The sequence below is a fragment of the Bombina bombina genome, chromosome 5, assembly GCF_027579735.1.
Source record: "Bombina bombina isolate aBomBom1 chromosome 5, aBomBom1.pri, whole genome shotgun sequence".
NCBI classification, from domain to species: Eukaryota; Metazoa; Chordata; class Amphibia; order Anura; family Bombinatoridae; genus Bombina; species Bombina bombina.
Genome location: NC_069503.1, coordinates 559,585,852 through 559,606,044, shown reverse-complemented (window position 1 = coordinate 559,606,044; position 20,193 = coordinate 559,585,852). Strand labels below are relative to the sequence as shown.

At 35.6% G+C, this 20,193-nt stretch overlaps 1 protein-coding gene across 1 annotated transcript in view; it reads left to right on the top strand.

Moving 5' to 3' along the window:
• Positions 1-20,193, top strand: part of CTNND2 (catenin delta 2) — a 1,648,910-nt gene that overhangs the window by 379,371 nt on the left and 1,249,346 nt on the right. The window lies entirely within an intron of this gene.

The following is a 20,193-nucleotide window of genomic DNA, read 5'->3' as shown; positions in this document are numbered from 1 at the left end:
ACAAAGCTGATATAACTTTAATATTGAAACACTACCTATTTAGCTGACAACAGCTGCTAATATCAGTGAAAGCTGTTGTTTTATACAAACGGACCGGAACTCCTTGTTATGATATACTATTTTAGTTGCCTTATATGATTAACGGTTATATCTGAATCCTGTGTTGGGGTGATACTATAACAATCTAAACCTGAGATAATGGAGGTTTGATTGTAGAACTCAATTATAATATAAGAAGCACCTTATTCAAGATTATTCAGAATCATAGGCAAACTATTCTAATATACTAAGTATGCACCAATCACGCTGCAAACACAATATATACTAACTAAGTGAGAATACACAAACAATATTATAAATTGACACTATATCAATGATCAGATATTATCTGTAAATATATCTATTTGATAATTTAATATTTTAATGTGTTGTTCAACAATCTCTACTATATGAACAATTCATGCCAATACTGATTTAGAATTATAAAACAAGGGAATTGATATAATTTCAGCTCCTATAGTATAATGACATTCAGTAAGCACTGAAACCTTGGTGAAAAAGTGCCAGAGTTTATATACGACATACCTGGTGATACATGTTGTTTAACAACTGTTACAAAGAGAACTACTTATGCCAACATTGGTATTATAACTGAAATACAACAGAACTGATATTATTTCAGCTCTAATATTATAAGGAAGTTTCTAAGCAGTAAGATTTTAGTGTAAAACTACCAGAAAGTGCATTCAATTCTTTGTGATATATTATTATTAACTGGTAGACTGACCAATTTCAGTTATTCTAATGATACACCTGAAATAATTAAGCAGACCCGATTTTGAGCCTATATCAAATTTAACTGCCAGTACCAATCCTTTATTAGTCAGACATCAAACTGACAATAATTACTGTTAACATTTTAGTTTTAACCAACCCAATTTTTTTAAAAAACGTTCTAATAAAGATTAATATTTTTAACTCTTATGACCTATCAAGTTCTCCTATACATATTGTTCTTAGAGTCTTAGGAGTGCTACCATAGTATCCTTTTGTTCAATCCTTCATTGAATTCTAGTTAAATATAACTATAGATACTAAGCATCTCACCACAATCAAATAGTATATTTTCAGGCCAATTTGCCCTAATTGTGTACGGTGATAAGACTCTATATATCTGTAGTAGTGCCATCAAACCTTTCTTTTCGTATAAAGATAATTTTAGAAGTCATGCAGACTTACAGTCAGGAAGAAGGTTACTACAAAATGACATAAACAATAGCAGTTTTCAATAAATAAGTTGAAGGTTTACTAAAACAGGTAATACATTGTTGAGCAGAATTACATTGGATATTTATGAAAGCTTTTGTGCCAAAAAAGGGCAGAAAGGAAGTTAGTTTGCACAACGTTGCTTTTGGCGCATTTATAGAATGGAATATTGTCTGTAGTATTGAGTCCAATGGAGAGTGTAATTTGTAAAACTAACAAACTTGCACAACTATATATCACAATATGCCCTCTTTTGTTCACAAAGCGAAAATAACACTTCCATTTTGCCTTCAGCTGGGTGGCGAGATGATTTAAGGCAGATGAGTTGGGCAAGTTATATATTTTTGACTATTTCATTCCAGCCCTCCACAGCCCGTACCATGGGAATGTTTCTGATGTTGGCTATGCTGATGCTGACACCAGAAGTGGGCAACAAAGATGCCTATTACCTTCAGCTGAAGTACATCAAGGAGGAGAATTTACAGAATCTTAAGTTCAGAGTGAGGAATGGATTAGATTCCACATTATTAAATAATTAGAAGCCACATAAAAGTAAATTAAAGGGACAGTCTAGGCCAAAATAAACTTTCATGATTCAGATAGAGCATGTAATTTTAAACAATTTTCCAATTTACTTTTATCACCAATTTTGCTTTGTTCTCTTGATATTCTTAGTTGAAAGCTTAACCTAGGAGGTTCATATGCTAATTTCTTAGACCTTGAAGGCCACCTCTTTTCAGAATGCATTTTAGCAGTTTTTCACCACTAGAGGGTGTTAGTTCACGTATTTCATATAGATAACACTGTGCTCGTACACGTGAAGTTATCTGGGAGCAGGCACTGATTGGCTAAACTGCAAGTCTGTCAAAAGAACTGAAATAAAGAGGCAGTTTGCAGAGGCTTAGATAATCACAGAGGTTAAAAGTATATTATTATAACTGTGTTGGTTATGCAAAACTGGGGAATGGGTAATAAAGGAATTATCTATCTTTTAAAATAATAAAAATTCTGGTGTAGACTGTCCCTTTAAATTATGTATGAATCTTTGCAGACTTTCATGGCATTGAAAATATGTTTGTGTATTTTTTTTTTTTTAAATAATTTTTATTGAAGTCATAAACAGAGACAAGATATGGAGTATGTCCCAAAACGATTACAGATCAATGTATATACAACATAAGTGGCAAAGTAATGCATTTCTGTAACTCAAACGTTGCTATGAAATGTGGGTTATATCATAAAGAGACTTCAGTTTTGTTATAGAGTATTATAAATGTAATATACACAAGAATGGTCCTCTCCTAGCTATATAAGAAAAAGAGCGAGGTATCTATTTAGATAGGGGTAAGGCTAGGGAGGAGGTAACTCTATGGTTTTATGGGGAAGGGGAATACAGCGGGCGAGAGCCGCTCAAGATATAAGAGGGGGGAATGGGGGGGCGGAGCCAGTTAGTATGTCAAAGTCAAAACTATTCTGAGAGCACATATCCTTAGTGTACACTGCGTAATACAATTATCCTCTAAACACATCGTGGATAGATTTAGGCTGGGGTATGTAAAAATAAGTAAAGTTTCCTAAGAAGGATACAAACAGGAGGGGATAACTAAGTATATCAAAAAAACAGAGGTAGAAAAGAATAAATGAAAGGTAAAGCACCTACCCAATCAGACATCTCCAACACATGTATAATGTAAGTTACTACATGTATATCCAAACTGAGGTAATTAATTTATCTAATAAGCTGAGCCGTGCTTTCCCAGTTAACACAGCCCAGTCGTGACCTTTATAATATGTGTTGAGAGTCCCCAGTAGAGCCAATGCAGGCTCTCGAACTGAAAAGTATTGTTTGGGGATATTTAAGTAGTGCGCTTTTCAAACAAGTATAAACATACCCAACATGAGAGATAGGTTTAAATATTTGGGGTAGCCCCAGGGTATATACTATAAGGGAACTGATTTATGTCTGCCAGCCAGTTATATTGGAACTACCTTAAGGTATGCGTTATGGATCAATCCAGGACATTAAACCAGACACTAACAATATGGGAGAGATAGGGAAACAAATTTAAAGGTGGCTATATTACAGATATTGAGGAATAGATGCAGATACTGGTTGTGAGTCTCTTACATAGATAAAAGGGGGAGGTTTTAGTGCTCGGATCTCTACTATGGACTACATGAGGACTCGAAAGGCAAGCTATGTATGGCTAGGGGGTCTAGTATAATGATGAGATAGTAACATGTATTCGTATGATGGTATTAAAATACATTTAACTAAAGTCCTAGTCTAGCGCAAAGGGAATATAATTCTGCGTGTTCAGGAGGGAATATACTGGAAGACAACAGTAGGTTTACACCCTATGCGTATAAGTGCAGCGCTCACAAGGTCAGTTGTGTAGATATGAGGAGCATATAACTATTTCGCCTAGGCCTAGCTTAACTTGAGACCTATGGGTAGTTTTGTTCGCAGGAAGCAAATATGTAATCTTCAAGTGTTATTTTAAAGGGCACTGCAATATTAGGGATCAAAAGGGTGATATTGATCTAAGAAGTAAGGAAGAGCAGGATAAGATCTACTTGTAGGGTTACCCTTCTGGAGAGAGCTTAATTATGCAAAGTTAGGAGATAAACAAAGTAAGCTGGATCAGCTAGCCTGCAAGACAAATAGGTCTGAATTAATTATGGCCGTGTGTTGTGGGAAACAGTGTGTCTGCAACGTATGGTTCCATGTTACAAATAGTGTTATTTACTATCTACCCCCAGCATAAATGATATGTAGAAAAATGTGTTCTTTCCCTCTGTACTAAGCTGTAGGCTAAAGATAGGTTTGAAGTGAGATCACAGACATCGCCATCATCAGACAGATAAATATAATCTAGTGTTGTTTGATAGTTTTATGTGTGACCTAAGACAGTTTATTGTGTGGTGGCTGAGAGTTCACTGTCCTCAAATATCGCTATTCCTCCCATAATAACGATAATATTCTGGAGGACTAAGACAGTATAACAGAGCAATGGTACTATTACAAAACCCATCATAGGATGCTGCTTTTTTGTATTTAAACTAAACCTGCAGTAAATTATAAACAAGTAAAGGACCTATTCCAGCTATAACATAAACACATCAGTGTGGAGTAATATATTGTTAACTGCACTCCCCAAAAGATCATATACAGTTTACCATAAGAGCATGGACCACATATTAGCGTGACATAGGGTTCTAAATTATAGCGGTTGTGGGCAAAATATATCTTCTAGGTAGAGCCCCCTTTTAGGTGCAAAAAGTTGATTAGTATTGAACAGTTAATATAACATAGAAACATAAAATTTTACACTGCAGCCAGCTGTAGATTATTTAAACAAAGAACATAGCTGCTGTGTGCTAGCGAGACAGTGACAAAAGACTCAATTCCACCGAGATATGACTCACTCAGGACATAACTAATAATATAGGGGGCTATTAGGAGTGGTAGTCGCAACATCATATAAAATCATAGAGTAACACAGGTAGTAACCAGAAAAGAACAAAGTCACTTAACATGTTAAACTTTAGGTGTTAAACAGATAACCAGGAGTTACTATAAGGGCTTCTTAAAGGTCCAACAGAACTGATGAACTGACGGTAACATCAGTATTCAGGGAAGGAGAGTGAAAGATAGCGTCCCACCATGAAGTAAACTTTTGAGGGACGAGATGGCATTGATAGCATTACCCAACACCAATTCTATAGTCTCGAGTGGTCCGGGAGACTCCAGGAGCTCCTGTTCCTAGGGCCCATGATTGTTCTCTGCTGCTGGTATCCGGGTGGATTTCCGTGTGCCGTGGAGTGGTCAGGAGGCTCCATAAGTCAGCCGATGGTAGTAAGTGCTGGGCGCTATTGTCACCCTCCATAAGCAGGAGCCTGATGTTCAACTGAGGGGACAACACAGTGCAGCGAGTATCTAAAAGGTGCTGGGCTGGACTCCAATTCGCTGTGGTGCCGTGAGCTTGTGAGTGGATATCGGGATCCCATGCGTCAGGGGCAGAGGTGTGAGCTGAAAGGAGGTAAACCGGGTAGGTATCACCTGTTTGCTGTAGCTCAGAGATAGGTGCGACCATATCCAGATACTGGGGTCTCCAAACTGCCGGTGACGGGCGGATCTCGCTCGTACGTCTCCACTGTCCTATGCACAAGTAAGCCATAGCCTCATCCTCCTGCACCCCCGCCTCCGCAGAAACATGACTTTCAGACTCTTCCTGAGGGAGAGCCTCTAGCTGTGAGAACCAGCCTGGATCAGTATCACTTAATGCCGCGGGCTCACGAGGCAAAACAGCAGAGGCCAAGTCGCCATCTTGGAGACTGCAAGTGCGATGAGATTCAGAGAAGCAGCGTGAAAGCTGCATATAATGATAATCCAGTTTGTCACATAAGCTTTTTATAGATAGGTGTAGTGCGGCCTCCATTTCTCCTGTATATGGGCTCACAGTAATTGGTAGTAATAAAGTCTTTCAGAGCGTTTGTATGAGCTGCGTTACTTGTGTGCTATAGATCCATGCGGTTCAGCTCCTAGTTGCAGGGAGTGTAGGCCTTGAATAAAGATGTTGGTTTCAGATGTGCTTACAGCCGCTCAATTCATTCTGATCTCTGTGGATATATTTGAAAGGCTTTATTATCGCCAGAGGAGACTTTAGAATATCCTATATAACATTTTTGTTGTTTTTCTTAAATTTCTATTGCAGAGCTCCTGAGTTGTGCTGCCATACTCTTCGACGGTTGGCTCCGCCCCCCATGTTTGTGTATTTTAATGTGGCAGGTGTCAGTATACTTATGGTCAATGTGGTATGCTAAGTTTTGTATCATCATCTTGTACAATATGTATTTAGCATCACCTTTGTAACACATGCACAAATGCATCCTTATCTTATCTCTGTCTATATACAAAAGCTCAATACCCACACATATTACAGGGGTGTAATTTATTATTCTGGCTATATTTGCATACCTTTTTAATAGCCAAAACATAAGCATTGAAATCTTTAGCATAGGTTGCTGATACAACAGCAATATTGGTTATTTCAAATGACAAAATAAAGATAAAAGAGCAATTTGTAAACCATTTAATTAACTCCAGCAGGTAAAATAGATAATTGAAAACACATTAAAGGAGAGAATCTATTAAGGTACACTGTCCTTTAAAACACATAATATTGGTGCAATCTGTTTTCAGACCGAAGAAATTAGTTGAAAACACTATTCTGCTATGGTCATTTTAATTGATTATTATTGCTTTTTCTGTAAGTTGCAGAAATAGTATGGTTAATAGGGATGGGCAAATGTTTTGAAACATTTGAAAGATGAAACTAATTTTAACACATTTGTTCATTCATTTTGAATTTCGAATGTTTGTACAACATTTTAACATTTGTTTAATGTAATAATATTTCTAATGCTATCTTTAAAGGGACAGTCAACCATAGATTTGTTATTGTTTTAAATGATAGATAATCCCTTTATTACTCATTCCCCAGTTTTGCATAACCAACACAGTTATATTAATGTACTTTTTACCTCTGTGATTACCTTGTATCTAGGAACCTTCTTCCAGCCCCCTGATCACATGACTGTGACTGTTTATTATCTATTGTCTTAAATTTAGCATTGTGTTGTGCTAGATCTTAAATAACTTTCTGTGCCTGAACACAGTGTTATCTATATAGCCCACGTGTACTTTCTGTCTCTTTGTGTTGAAAAGATATTTAAAAAGCATGTGATAAGAGGCAGCCCTCAAAGGCTTAGACATTAGCATATGAGCCTACCTATGTTTAGTTTAAACTAAGAATACCAAGAGAAAAAAGCAAATTTGATGATAAAAGTAAATTGGAAAGTCAATTAAAAGTCCTATCTGAATAATGAAAGTTTAATTTATACTTGACTGTCCCTTTAAATGTAATATTCTATTCAAATTTTTCTAATAATTTGATTCTAATTATACAATATTCGAATTAGAAAAATGAAATTTTATATATTTGTAATAGTATTTCTAATGATCTGTTTAAATGTAATATTCAAATTATGCAATATTCGAAATAGAAACATTTGAATTGGTATATTTGTATCTATTTACTAAATTCCCTACCACATGAACTACGGTACAAAGTAATTTAACGTTCAAATTGTGTATTAATTTCTGGTTAACATTTTTTTCCACTAAAGGTTTTTTAATTTGTTTAAAAAATAATCTAATTCTGCATCTTAAAATGAGGAGTTGAAGAGGGTAGAGGTTATCAAGTATATGTGAAGGGTAAGTGTATGTGAAAACATAAGCACAATCATACATAATGCTTAATTAATTCATAGTGAATAGGTGTATGAAATAGATAAAAGGCCTATAGTGAACACAGAGAGCCTTCTCTCCTTTAATTCACACATCATATCAACGGCCTTGCTGGTGATTGATGAATTTCTCACTGTTTTCAGACTGCTTCTAACAATACAGGCAAAACAAAAGGATGGAAACAATAGTAATCAAAAGAAAGAAGGAAATAAGAAAATCTATTCTCTGTAGGAATGACAAGGATGGTATTTTCACTGATCTTTGACCTTGCCCCAAGCAGTTCTCCTATTGTATTTCTCTTAATAGAGAGTCAAGTCATAGTATGAGTCTTTGTTTACTAGGAATGTCATGACATATGGTAACCAGTGGTAAATAAGTAATTTCTTATATTCAAGGTCTTTATTTTTTAAGATCTGTTGGACCATTGCAAAACACAAAACAAAAGAAGAATGCTATAAAAAAAAAAAAACTCATAATGAAATTCCCTCTTTGGTAATATGGTGCATTTTGAATCACAATAAAAAGTGGTTTAGTTTTAATCTTAGTATTTGATAATACATCTTAAATGCTGACATCAAATATGCTACATAAACTGTTACAATTCCTTAAAGGGACATACTACTCATATGCTAAATCACTTGAAACTGTTGCAGTATAATTGTAAAAAGCTGACAGGAAAATATCACCTGAGCATCTCTATGTAAAAAAGGAAAATATTTTACCTCACAATCTCCTCAGCTCAGCAGAGTAAGTTCTGTGTAAAAAAAAGTTATACTCAGCTGCTCCCAGCTGCAGGTAAAAAAAAAAAAAAAATTAAGAAATGAACAGCAGTCAATCAGCATCAGCAGTGCTGAGGTCATGAACTCTTACTGTGAACTCATGAGATTTCACTTAACTCTCATGAGATTTCATAGTAAGCTTCCTTTACCTGATTGGTGAAATAATATGAGAGTTCACGAGGCTCATCCTTTCAGCTGTCCCAGGACAGACACACTAAAATGCTTCTTAGAAATCCTTTACAATGGGATGTGGCTACTGAGGAACTTTTGAGGTAAAATATCTTACTTTTTTACATAGAGATGCTCAGGTGATATTTTCTAGTCAGCTTTTTACAGCTATACTGCATCACTTTCAAGTGTTTAAACATTTGGGTATTATGGCCCTTTAAAGGGACATAATACATGTATGTTGAAGCACTTGAAAGTGATACATAATAACTGTAAAAAGCTGTAAATAAAAGATCACTTGAACATCTCTATGTAAAAAAGGAAGATATTTTACCTCAAAATTTCTTCATCTCACAAGAGTAAGTGCTGAGTAAGCAGTTATACTTCAGCTACTGTCAGTTGAATGTTGAAAAAACCCCAGCCAGTCAGCTGCATAAGTTACTTTGCTTTGCTGTGATCTCATGCAATTTCACTGAAATCTCATGAGATGTCATAGTGAACTTCCTTAAACTGAGGAGAAAAATAAAATGACTGTATCAGCTTCACACTCCCTTGCAAGTCCTGGTACTAGCAATCCTGATTGGCTGCTTATTGTCCCTTTACAATAGGATGTGGCTACTGAGGAAAATTTGACATAAAATGTATTTGTTTTTTACATATATGCTGCATCACTTTCAAGTTCTTCAACATTTGGGTATCATGTCCCTTTAAATACAAAAAGGGTCATATTTTAAATGCATAATTGTTTCATTAAAATTTAATTGACACAGATCGAAGTTAATATCATGGCTGATTATTAAAAGCATTCATTTATCATATTTAGTTGATTCAACAATTTTTGTATGCTTGATTTCATTTCACCATCTTGTGCTCCAGTAAAGCAGCTCTGATAATTGGCATTTCTTTGTGTGTGCCATCCAGCTAATACCTTACCTAATATGTCATATGGACATGAAGTGTGTTGTTTTTTTAAAAAAACAAAACAATTTTTTTTTTTTAAATAAATATTTAAATAAATGTTTTCCTTGTGTTTTAAATGAAATGAGGAATTTTAAAATCTATTTAAATTATAAAGTAAGTAAAAAAAAGAAGAAGAAAAGATTTGCCCATATAAATAAAACACCAGTGTAGCTATAGGATTTGTTCATCAGTCATCGAGCAAAACTAAACCCTTTGTTGTGCAGATGCATTTCTTGCTAGTTTTAATAAATATTACAGCTTTAGCTTAAGCATAGCATGTAAATAAATACTTAAAGGTACATTATTAAAGCTTCATGATTCAATATAGATCATGCAAAAAAAAAAAAAGTTTTCCTATTTATTTCTGTTGTCAAATGTACATATTTCTCTTGGCATCCTTAAAATGAAGGCCTAGGAGTGTGCACATGTATATATAATAACACTGTTGCAAACTTTACTTCCCTATAGTAAACACATTCACGCTCCTTTGCCTGCTTATTTAACAACAAATACCACAATAAAAAAATATTTTTGGTAAAAAATATAATAGATTGGATTTTTTTAATTGTACAGTCTATATGAATCATAAAGGTTTCATTTTTACTTCCTATCCCTTTAAATTATTGTGTTTTGCACTCATAAAATATATTTTGTGTGTTTAGTGTACCTTTTAAATTTCATTAAAGGGACAGTCTACTTGAAAAATGTTATTGTTTAAAAAGTTAGATAATCGCTTTATTACCCATTCAGCAGTTTTACATAACCAACATGGTTATATTAATATACTTTTTACCTCTGTGATTACCTTGTGTTTAAGCCTCTGCAGACTGCCACCTTATCTCAGTTCTTTTGACAGACATGCATTTTAGCCAATCAGTGCTGACTCATAAATAACTCCATGGGAGTGAGCAGAATGCAATCTACATGACACACATGAAATAGCACTGTCTACCTGGGGCAAACAGTCAAAATGCACTGAGATAAGATAGGGAAGGGGAGAGAGAAGAAAGGGAAGAGAGAGAGATGAAAGGGGAGAGAGTAGAGATAGAGGAGAAAGGGGAGAGTTGATAGTGGAAATGAAAGGAATAGTGGAGAGATGAGGGGCATCAACCAACAGAGAGCAGTGTGGGACGGAAGATTAAAGAGAAATAGAGGGGAAAAAGAGAGGAGAACTTAAGTAAGGGGAGAAGAATAATAGCATAAAAGTTTTTTTACATTGTGAGGGCATACCATTTTAAACAACTTTCCAATTTACCTCTTTTATATAATTTGCTTCATTATCTAGGTATCCTTTGTTGGAATGCTCAGGAGCCGCAATGCACTACTGGGAGCTAGCAGCTGATTGGTGGATGCACATATATGCTTCTTGCCATTAGCACACTCAATGTGTTTAGCTAGCTCCCAGTAGTGCATTACAGCTTCTTTAACATAGTATACTAAGAGAATGAAGCAAAACTAATAATAGAAGTAAAATGGAAATGTTCTAACTGAATCATGAATTAAAAAAATATATATTGCTTCCTGTTCCTTTAACTGTAAGAGTCTTAAAACACCATTTTACCTCTAAATAAAGTTGTTCATAATAATCTTTCACATTTCACAACGTTATCAGTCATGTTATGATGTTCATGTACTAATATGTAGAGGCAATGCTTACTGGCAGGAAAGAATTGAGACATTTATCCTGCACGTTTTTGAACAGAAGAGAATAGTTTTACGTTTGCAGATCTGTATGCTAATCAGAGACTATTAACAGTATTTAAATTCATTTTTAATTATTGTTTGCACCTGGACATCATACAATTTCAATTTAAGTATAGTTTTCATATCGCTATCACAATTTACTGAGAGATTATTTAGTAAATGAATATTAGTCATTACTAATTCAAGCACTAGTGCTACGTTTATGAATATTAAAAGGTTTACTTTATAAATACATTTGAGGAAAAATTGTAAAATGTTTCCTAATCAAGGCTGATATTTTCGTATTTCTTTTAAAGCACAGGAATTGTCTTGGTTCTTCCCTTTATGCTAAATGTAATCTTCCTTAAATGGCTAACATACAATTTATCAATTATACCATTTTATCACATAAATAGTGTATACTGTATTACATTAATTGTACAGAACATTTGTTTTTAAAATCTGAAGCTGTAGAAAAAAAAAATTCTGGGCTCTACATTCCAGGAGGTGCAGTGGCACCAAGGCCCAAATGGGGTGCAGCTAGCCTATATATAGGCATGTGCAGAATGTGTACAATGTTAATGCAGGGGAGCCTTTTATTAGTGCACGTTGCATATCTGTCTACAGAGCAGCATGTGTATTATAACTATTGATTATAGCGAGTTACCTTTGGCGGGCCTTAAAAAATTTGCGCCAGCTCCCTATGTTGAGTAGGCCCACTATCGCATTCCAGCATCATGTTTGTAAATCTGTTGGTGATTGATAATACAGGAATCTACATGTTGCACAAGCAAATGCCTGCTTGTGCAACTGTTGTGTGAGAGCAGGGGGGATGGTTGAAGAAGTATTTGCTTGTGCAACATTAAATGTAGAACAGCAGATTCCCTGCAGCTCCCAGCTGGAAACCTTTCAACCCACAGTATAATAAATCTTTGACAGTGTAATATGGTAAGAACACAATATTTTACATTTTACTAAAGACATGTTTTATATAATATGCATAACTTATATATCAGTAAGTAATATCTGCACTGCAAAAGCTCTGCCTACAAAATTAATGCTTTAATAAACGTTTAAAACTGTCATTTGGTTTCTATTTAAATACACCTGAAAATACTTCTTGATTATTTTTAGCTTATCTCCTTTGTTGTGGTCATTATAGATACAAATGAGCTCCTACCCTGTTTAACCAATCACTGGACAATCCTGTTTAACCTTTTACCGCCGTTATGCCGTTGTATTCTGTCACAACGGCGCTGGGCTTTTAAGCCGTTATGATGGAATACAACGTCATAGCCAACGGCTGTCCTGAAGACTACTGCGCTTGCAGGATTTGATCGCAGTCTGGAGGGCATTCCTAGCGTCATAGGGACGCCCCCCAGACCCAATCCCATCATTGATTTCAATTCGTCTACATCGGAAAAGTGTTCTGATTTCCGGTCTCGAAAGGGTTAAAAACGGTAAAAAAAGTTTTAAACAACTTTCCAATTTACTTCTATTTTCAAATTGTATTTGTTTTCTTGTTATCCTTTGTTGAAAAGCAAGAAGGTAAGTTCAGGAGTGTGCACGTGTCTGCAGCACTATATGACAGCAGTTGTGCAACAATGTTATACATTAGCAAGAGCACTAGATGGCAGCACTATTTCATGTCATGTAGTGCTCCAGACATGTGCATGCTACCTATATAGATATCTCTTAAAGGGACGCTGAAACCAAATTTTGTCCTTTGTGATTCAGATAGAGCATGCAGTTTTAAGCAACTTTCTAATTTACTCCTATTATCAATTTTTCTTTGTTCTCTTGCTATCTTTATTTGAAAAAAAGGCATCTAAGCTAAGGAGCCAGCCAATTTTAGGTTCAGACCCTGGACAGCCCTTTTTTATGGGTGGGTGAATTTATCCACCAATCAGCAAGGACAACTCAGGTTCACCAAAAATTGCCTTTCAAATAAAGATACATAAAGAGAATGAAGAAAATTTGATAATAGGAATAAATTAGAACGTTGCTTAAAAATGCATGCTCTATCTGAATCACAAAAGAAAAAAATTGGGTTCAGTGTCCCTTTAAACAAGAAGCGAACAAAGCAAATTTGATAAACCTTTTAAAATTGTATTCTCTATCTGAATCATGAAAGAAAAATGTTGGGGTTTAATGTCCCTTTAATCAGATATGTTTGGGATCCTAAGGCAGTTCTGTGGCCTTGGCATTGTTCATAATTTTGAAGTATTAACAGCATTATCTGTCTGTGTGTATAAAGCACAAGCAGGAGAAATGTCATAACATAGTAACACAGGATCTACTATAACAACACCCAAACAAAGCTAAACAAATACAATAATGATGTACATTTATCCCTTTACTGGCTCCCAAAGCACAGACTGTTATCGCTTTAAATGTTTTAAAGGGACAGTTTACCAAAAAAATGTTCCCTTTCAAATTGTTCCCAATGATCCATTTTACCTGCTGGAGTATATTAAATTGTTTACAAATAGCTCCTTTACCCTTATTTTGGCAATAGCTGATTTAGCCTGTGGTATCCCAACCTATACTTAAAGGGCCATTATACACTCATTTTTTCTTTGCATAAATGTTTTGTAGATGATCTATTTATATATCCCATAAAGTTTTTTTTTTTTTTGATGTATAGTTTTGCTTATTTTTAAATAACATTGCTCTGATTTTCAGACTCCTAACCAAGCCCCAAAGTTTTATGTGAATACCGTCAGCTACCTTCTCCAGCTTGCTCCTGTTTGTGTAAAGGGTCTTTTCATATGCAAAAGAAGGGGGAGGGGGGAGTGTCTGATATTTCCCACTTGCAGTGGGCTTTCCAGCTGCCTTTTCAACAGAGCCAAACTGACAGCTTCTAAGTAAGCTTTTAAACAGTTTTATACTGGATTTTTATATCAGTATCTGTGCATCTTATTCTTTATAGTAGTGTCTATTACATGCAGTTATATGAAAATGAGTGTATACTGTCCCTTTAAAGCTTCTATACTGGAGTTTATGCTTTTGATAAGTAAACACAGCCAGCACAAGAAGTTACACTGTCAGTGGGGTACAGGATAGTAAAGTAATAAAATGTTCATTTTCTATTACTAAGTATTGAGCTTTGGTTTACAGACAAATATAAGATAAGAAAGCAAGTGTATGTACACAAAGTGATAACATAATGTGATCTGAGATTAGCTGGAACCTCAACCCATTGTAATAAGCTATGGTTTAAAAGCACAAAACCAGCTAATTCATATACCCAAATAAACCTGAAAATGCAATTTCTCATACATTTTATACTCTGCAGTCATCGAAACATTAATGGAAAAACAATTTTACAGTGTACTGTCTTTTTAAGCACACAAACTGCACATCTAGTCTAGCAAAGGAAATGCTACGACATTGTATAACTTTGCATTATGTTCATTATACAAAGTCTGAGGAATAATTAACCCCTAATGACCACAGCACTTTTCCATTTTCTGTCCGTTTGGGACCAAGGCTATTTTTAAATTTTTGCGGTGTTTGTGTTTAGCTGTAATTTTCCTCTTACTCATTTACTGTACCCACCCATATTATATACCGTTTTTCTCGCCATTAAATGGACTTTCTAAAGATACCATTATTTTCATAATATATTATAATTTACTATAAAATTTTTATAAAATATGAGGAAAAATTGAAAAAAACACACTTTTTCTAACTTTGACCCCCAAAATCTGTTACACATCTACAACCACCAAAAAACACCCATGCTAAATAGTTTCTAAATTTTGTCCTGAGTTTAGAAATACCCAATGTTTACATGTTCTTTACTTTTTTTGCAAGTTATAGGGCAATAAATACAAGTAGCACTTTGATATTTCCAAACCACTTTTTTTCAAAATTAGCGCTAGTTACATTGGGACACTGATATCTATCAGGAATCCCTGAATATCCCATGACATGTATATATTTATTTTTAGAAGACATCCCAAAGTATTGATCTAGGCCAATTTTGGTATATTTCATGCCACCATTTCACCGCCAAATGCGATCAAATTAAAAAAATCGTTCACTTTTTCACACATTTTTTTAACAAACTTTAGGTTTCTCACTGAAATTATTTATAAACAGTTTGTGCAATTATGGCACAAATGGTTGTAAATTTTTGTCTGGGATCCCCTTTGTTCAGAAATAGCAGACATATATTGCTTTGGTGTTGCTTTTTGGTAATTAGAAGGCTGCTAAATGCCGCTGTGCACCACACGTGTATTATGCCCAGCAGTGCAGGGGTTAATTAGGGAGCTTGTAGGGTTAATTTTAGCTTTAGTGTAGTGTAGTAGACAACCCCAAGTATTGATCTAGGCCCATTTTGGTATATTTAATGCCATCATTTCACCGCCAAATGAGATCAAATAAAAAAAAATAGTCAACTTTTTCACAAACTTTAGGTTTCTCACTGAAATTATTTACAAACAGCTTGTGCAATTATGGCACAAATAGTTGTAAATGCTTCTCTGGGATCCCCTTTGTTAAGAAATAGCAGACATATATGGCTTTAGCGCTGCTTTTTGGTATTTAGAAGGCCGCTAAATGCCGCTGCGCATCACACGTGTATTATGGCTAGCAGTTAAGGGGTTAATTAGGTAGCTTGTAGGGAGCTTGCAGGGTTAATTTTAGCTTTAGTGAAGAGATCAGCCTCCCACCTGACACATCACATCCCCTGATCCCTCCCAAACAGCTCTTACCTTCCCCACCCTACAATTGTCACCACCATCTTAAGTACTGGCAGAAAGTCTGCCAGTACTAAAATAAAAGGTATCCTTTTGTCTTTCTTTTTTTTCTTTGCATATTTACATATGCTGCTGTGTAGGATCCCTTCTTAGCCCCCAACCTCCCTGACCCCCCCCCCAACAGCTCTCTAACCTCCCCCTCTACTTTCTTGGGAGCCATCTTGGGTACTGGCAGCTGTCTGCCAGTACCCAGTTTACAATATAATTGATGTATTTTTAATTTTTTTTTCTGTATTGTAGCTTTCTCCCCTCCAAGACCAACCCCCACCCCCTCCCAGATCCCTTAGATTATTTTTTGGGGAATTCCCTCCCCCCTTTCTCCCACTTATAATACTTTTTTTCTGTAGTGTAGCGGTTCCCACTCCCTCCCCATGCACGCGCCCACCCTCTGCCCCTCCTGCACGCGCGTACGTGCATCTGTGCGTGCCCCCAACAACACTGCCCCCCGACCCCCTCTCAGACTCAGAACCCATTGATGACCGCCCACCCGCCTCCCACTTTAGCTCCCACCCACCAACGAATGCGGCCATCGATGTCCGGTGCAGAGAGGGCCACAGAGTAAATGGTTATTGCAGGATGCCTCTATATCGAGGCATCACTGCAATAACCGGAAAGCAGCTGGAAGCGATCAGGATCACTTCCAGCTGCTTTCCAAACCGACGACGTACGCCATACGTCCTCAGGCGTTAACTGTATTTTTTCTGAGGACGTATGGCGTACATCGTCGGTCATTAAGGGGTTAAATACTATTATAATTAAATGTTTAAAATTAAACTAATATTTAAAAATCATGGTACAAATGGTGTTAAGTTGAACACAGTCTACTGATTATATTTGTTTCCAAAATGAATATATATATAAATTTAAATATATTTTATGTATGTATTATTTTCTCTGTGTGTCCCCATATGCTACTGTGTTGCACATTGTATTTAATTTATCACACAGAGTGGTCCTAGCTGCATGATAACGCAGGTGTATATAGTTTCTTCAACACAAAAACAAATTAGCACACGGTACAGTAATATAGCATACAGAAAGCAACAGGTTAGTTCAAGCAGCACATTAGCATACTAAGACAAATGGAAAAAAGTTTTGCAATCCCTTACAAACGGTTACAGTTACAAACAATATTCATTACTATATACAGACAATCTTTAAAGGAACATTATATACAGCAGGGGTGGGCAGACTTTTGTAAGGCAAGGGCTACCTGTAATTTTATTCCAAGTGACGTGGTCACCTAACTAAAAAAAAAAAACACCAGTCGCTGTCTGTAAATTGTATTTTTGCCACAAATAGGACCTGCAGGCTGAATTTTTTTTTGCCACAAATGATACAGCTTTAAAAATCAGCCGCTCTCTTTAATAATAAATACAGCCACGCTCTTTACTTACTGCAAGAGCTCTCTCTTTACGTCACACTAGGAACCTTCAAGCAACCTTATCTGCGTATTAATAAGTAGTCTCACAATCAAGGTGACTCGGGTCTAGGGCTAGCGGAGTAGTCAAGCCTGGAACACATGGGAAACCCACAGCTCAGGTACAATGAGGACAATGAACTATTCTCAGCCAATCATAGACAGACTTATTATACAAAGTAATTTTATTGGCTGGACACCATGTCAGGTTGATTAGGGGGCAGGTCCTGTTTTTTCTCCATCCGTCCTCTACTAGTTGAAGACTACTGCAAATAGTTGTGACAGTGGCAGGACCTGCAGGCTCTGTACCGCCTTACACAGCGACTAGGGATGAGCGAATGTTTCTAAAAGTTCAAAATTTAAAAAATTTTTATACATTCGTTCGAATCGAATTTCGAATGTTTATATAACATTCTAACATTCTATTTTTGAATTTTCGTTTTCTAATTTTTCAATAAAATTAGAAAATATTTGTTAGAATAATAGAATGCTTAGCTGTGTATTCATTCAATTTCGAAATGTAATATTCGAATTCAAATGTGACATTCAAATTCGAAATAGTATTTCTAGTCTACAACTGTGTTTAATAAATGTAATATTCATTTGAAATAGTATTTCTAGTCTAATATTGTGTTTTAAATGTAATATTCGAATTCGAATGTGACATTCGAATTCGACTGTCACATTCGAATTCAAAATAGTATTTCTAGTCTAATACTGTGTTTTTTAAATGTAATATTCGAATTTGAATGTGACATTCGAATTTGAATGTGACATTCGAATTTGAATGTGACATTCGAATTTGAATGTGACATTCGAATTTGAATATGACATTCGAATTCGAAATAGTATTTCTAGTTTACAACTGTGTTTAATAAATGTGATATTTGATTCGAAGGTGATATTCGATTCGAATGTGACATTTGAATTCGAAATAGTATTTCTAGTCTAATATTGTGTTTTGTAAATGTAATATTCAAATTCGAATGTGATATTCGATTCGAATGTGATATTCGATTTGAATGTGACATTCAAATTTAAAATAGTGTTTCTAGTCTACAATTGTGTTTTATAAATGTAATATTCGAATTCGAAAGTGACATTCGAATTTGAATGTGACATTCGAAAACTGTAAATAACATTCGAAAATCAAATTTTTAAGAATATTCGTTCTTATCAACATTCTATTATGTAAATCGAATTTCTACAATAACATTCGTTCTAACATTCAAATTCGAATATAAACACATTCGCCCATCCCTAACAGCAACCAGAGACTGGTATAGCAGCAACAGCACTGACCTGCACAATTTGGTGACAACAAATTCTGGAGACAGAAAGCTGCAGAAGCTAGCACGAAGTATAGCTAATATTAGTGTGTCAGAGAAAGTATCAGAGAGTAGCATCAAAGCCTGGTACAGAGTCAGTCAAAGAACCTGAGGGGGAGTAACAAACCCTGGAAAAAAAACATCACCAGACCATTCACTCAGCAGAGCCTGGTGACAAGTAACTGAGGACAGAACTAGAGAGTAGCGGCAGAATATCAGACAGAGCAGGACCTGGAACTGCCAAACCCAGGGATACCGAGCAGCATCTCAGCCTGGTGCATGAAGAGTCTGTACTATGGACTGACTGCTCTTGAGACAAAAAGTAGGAGAGTTTGGGACAGGCAGTAACCAAAGCTGTGGCCAGCGAGTTCAGCTACAGCCATGTTGCGCATGCTGAAGTGCCCATACCGCCGTCATAGACTCATAGCCGATTTCAAAAGTCTGCATAAGAGAAACATTTCCCATACATCTACGGTGGTGAGGCTCTTCACTCAAAATCTAGATGTGTGGGAAATGTTTCTCTTATTATGCAGACTTTTGAAATCTTCCAGACGGTCACCTAAAAATTCACTCACGGTCCACTGGTAGACCGGGATCTACCTCTTGCCCACCCCTGATATACAGTATAATCACATAATCAGTAAATACATAATAAATAGACAATTCAAAAGCACCTAGTCTGAATTTCAAATGAGTAGTAGATTTTTTTTTTTCCAGAAAAATGTCAAAGCTAGTTCGGTTTTCATTCCCACTGCATCACGTGACAGCCATCAGCCAATCACAAAATATATATACAGTACGTATGTGCTGTGACTTGCTGCACATGCTCAGTTGGAACTGTTGCCCCAGAAATAGTGCACATTTTGATCATGGAAGTGAATTGGAAAGTTGTTTTAAATTGCATGCTCTATCTGAATCATAAAAGTTTCATTTTCAATTTAGTGTATCTTAAATGGTACATTAAACTTCTGCTATTATGTAAACTTGTCCCTGGGAGGTTAAAAATCAAATCCTGCAATCTGCTGCAAATTAAATATCTTGCTTTGGCAATTTGCAATGTTTTGAAAACCTAGGTTACAGATTTTGCTTTTTAGCCTCTATATGCAGTGTTGGACAATATACCATTATTATAAAAAAAAAAAGAGATTTGTTATGCTCCTTTATTTTTCTTAAAAAGTAACCACTTTGGTTTTTGTTTGTTTGTATAAAGACATATTTATATATAAATATATTATAATGGTTTGAGTTTTTTTTTTTTTAACAATTTTTGCAGGGTCTTACAGGGATACACCACTTGAAAAGGCTTTTTAGTATTTTGGTTTTTGCTTCCTTTGCTTTATATCTGATTCTCTAAATAATGAAGAAATTGAGTGATTTTTATTAAATCAGTTGCATAGAATATATAACAACTGGTATAGTTGGACTACTGCTTTGACACAGATAGGTTAAATTCTGCATTATTGTATAAACATATGCTGCTTTGTATTTACCGTACTTATATACATTTGAT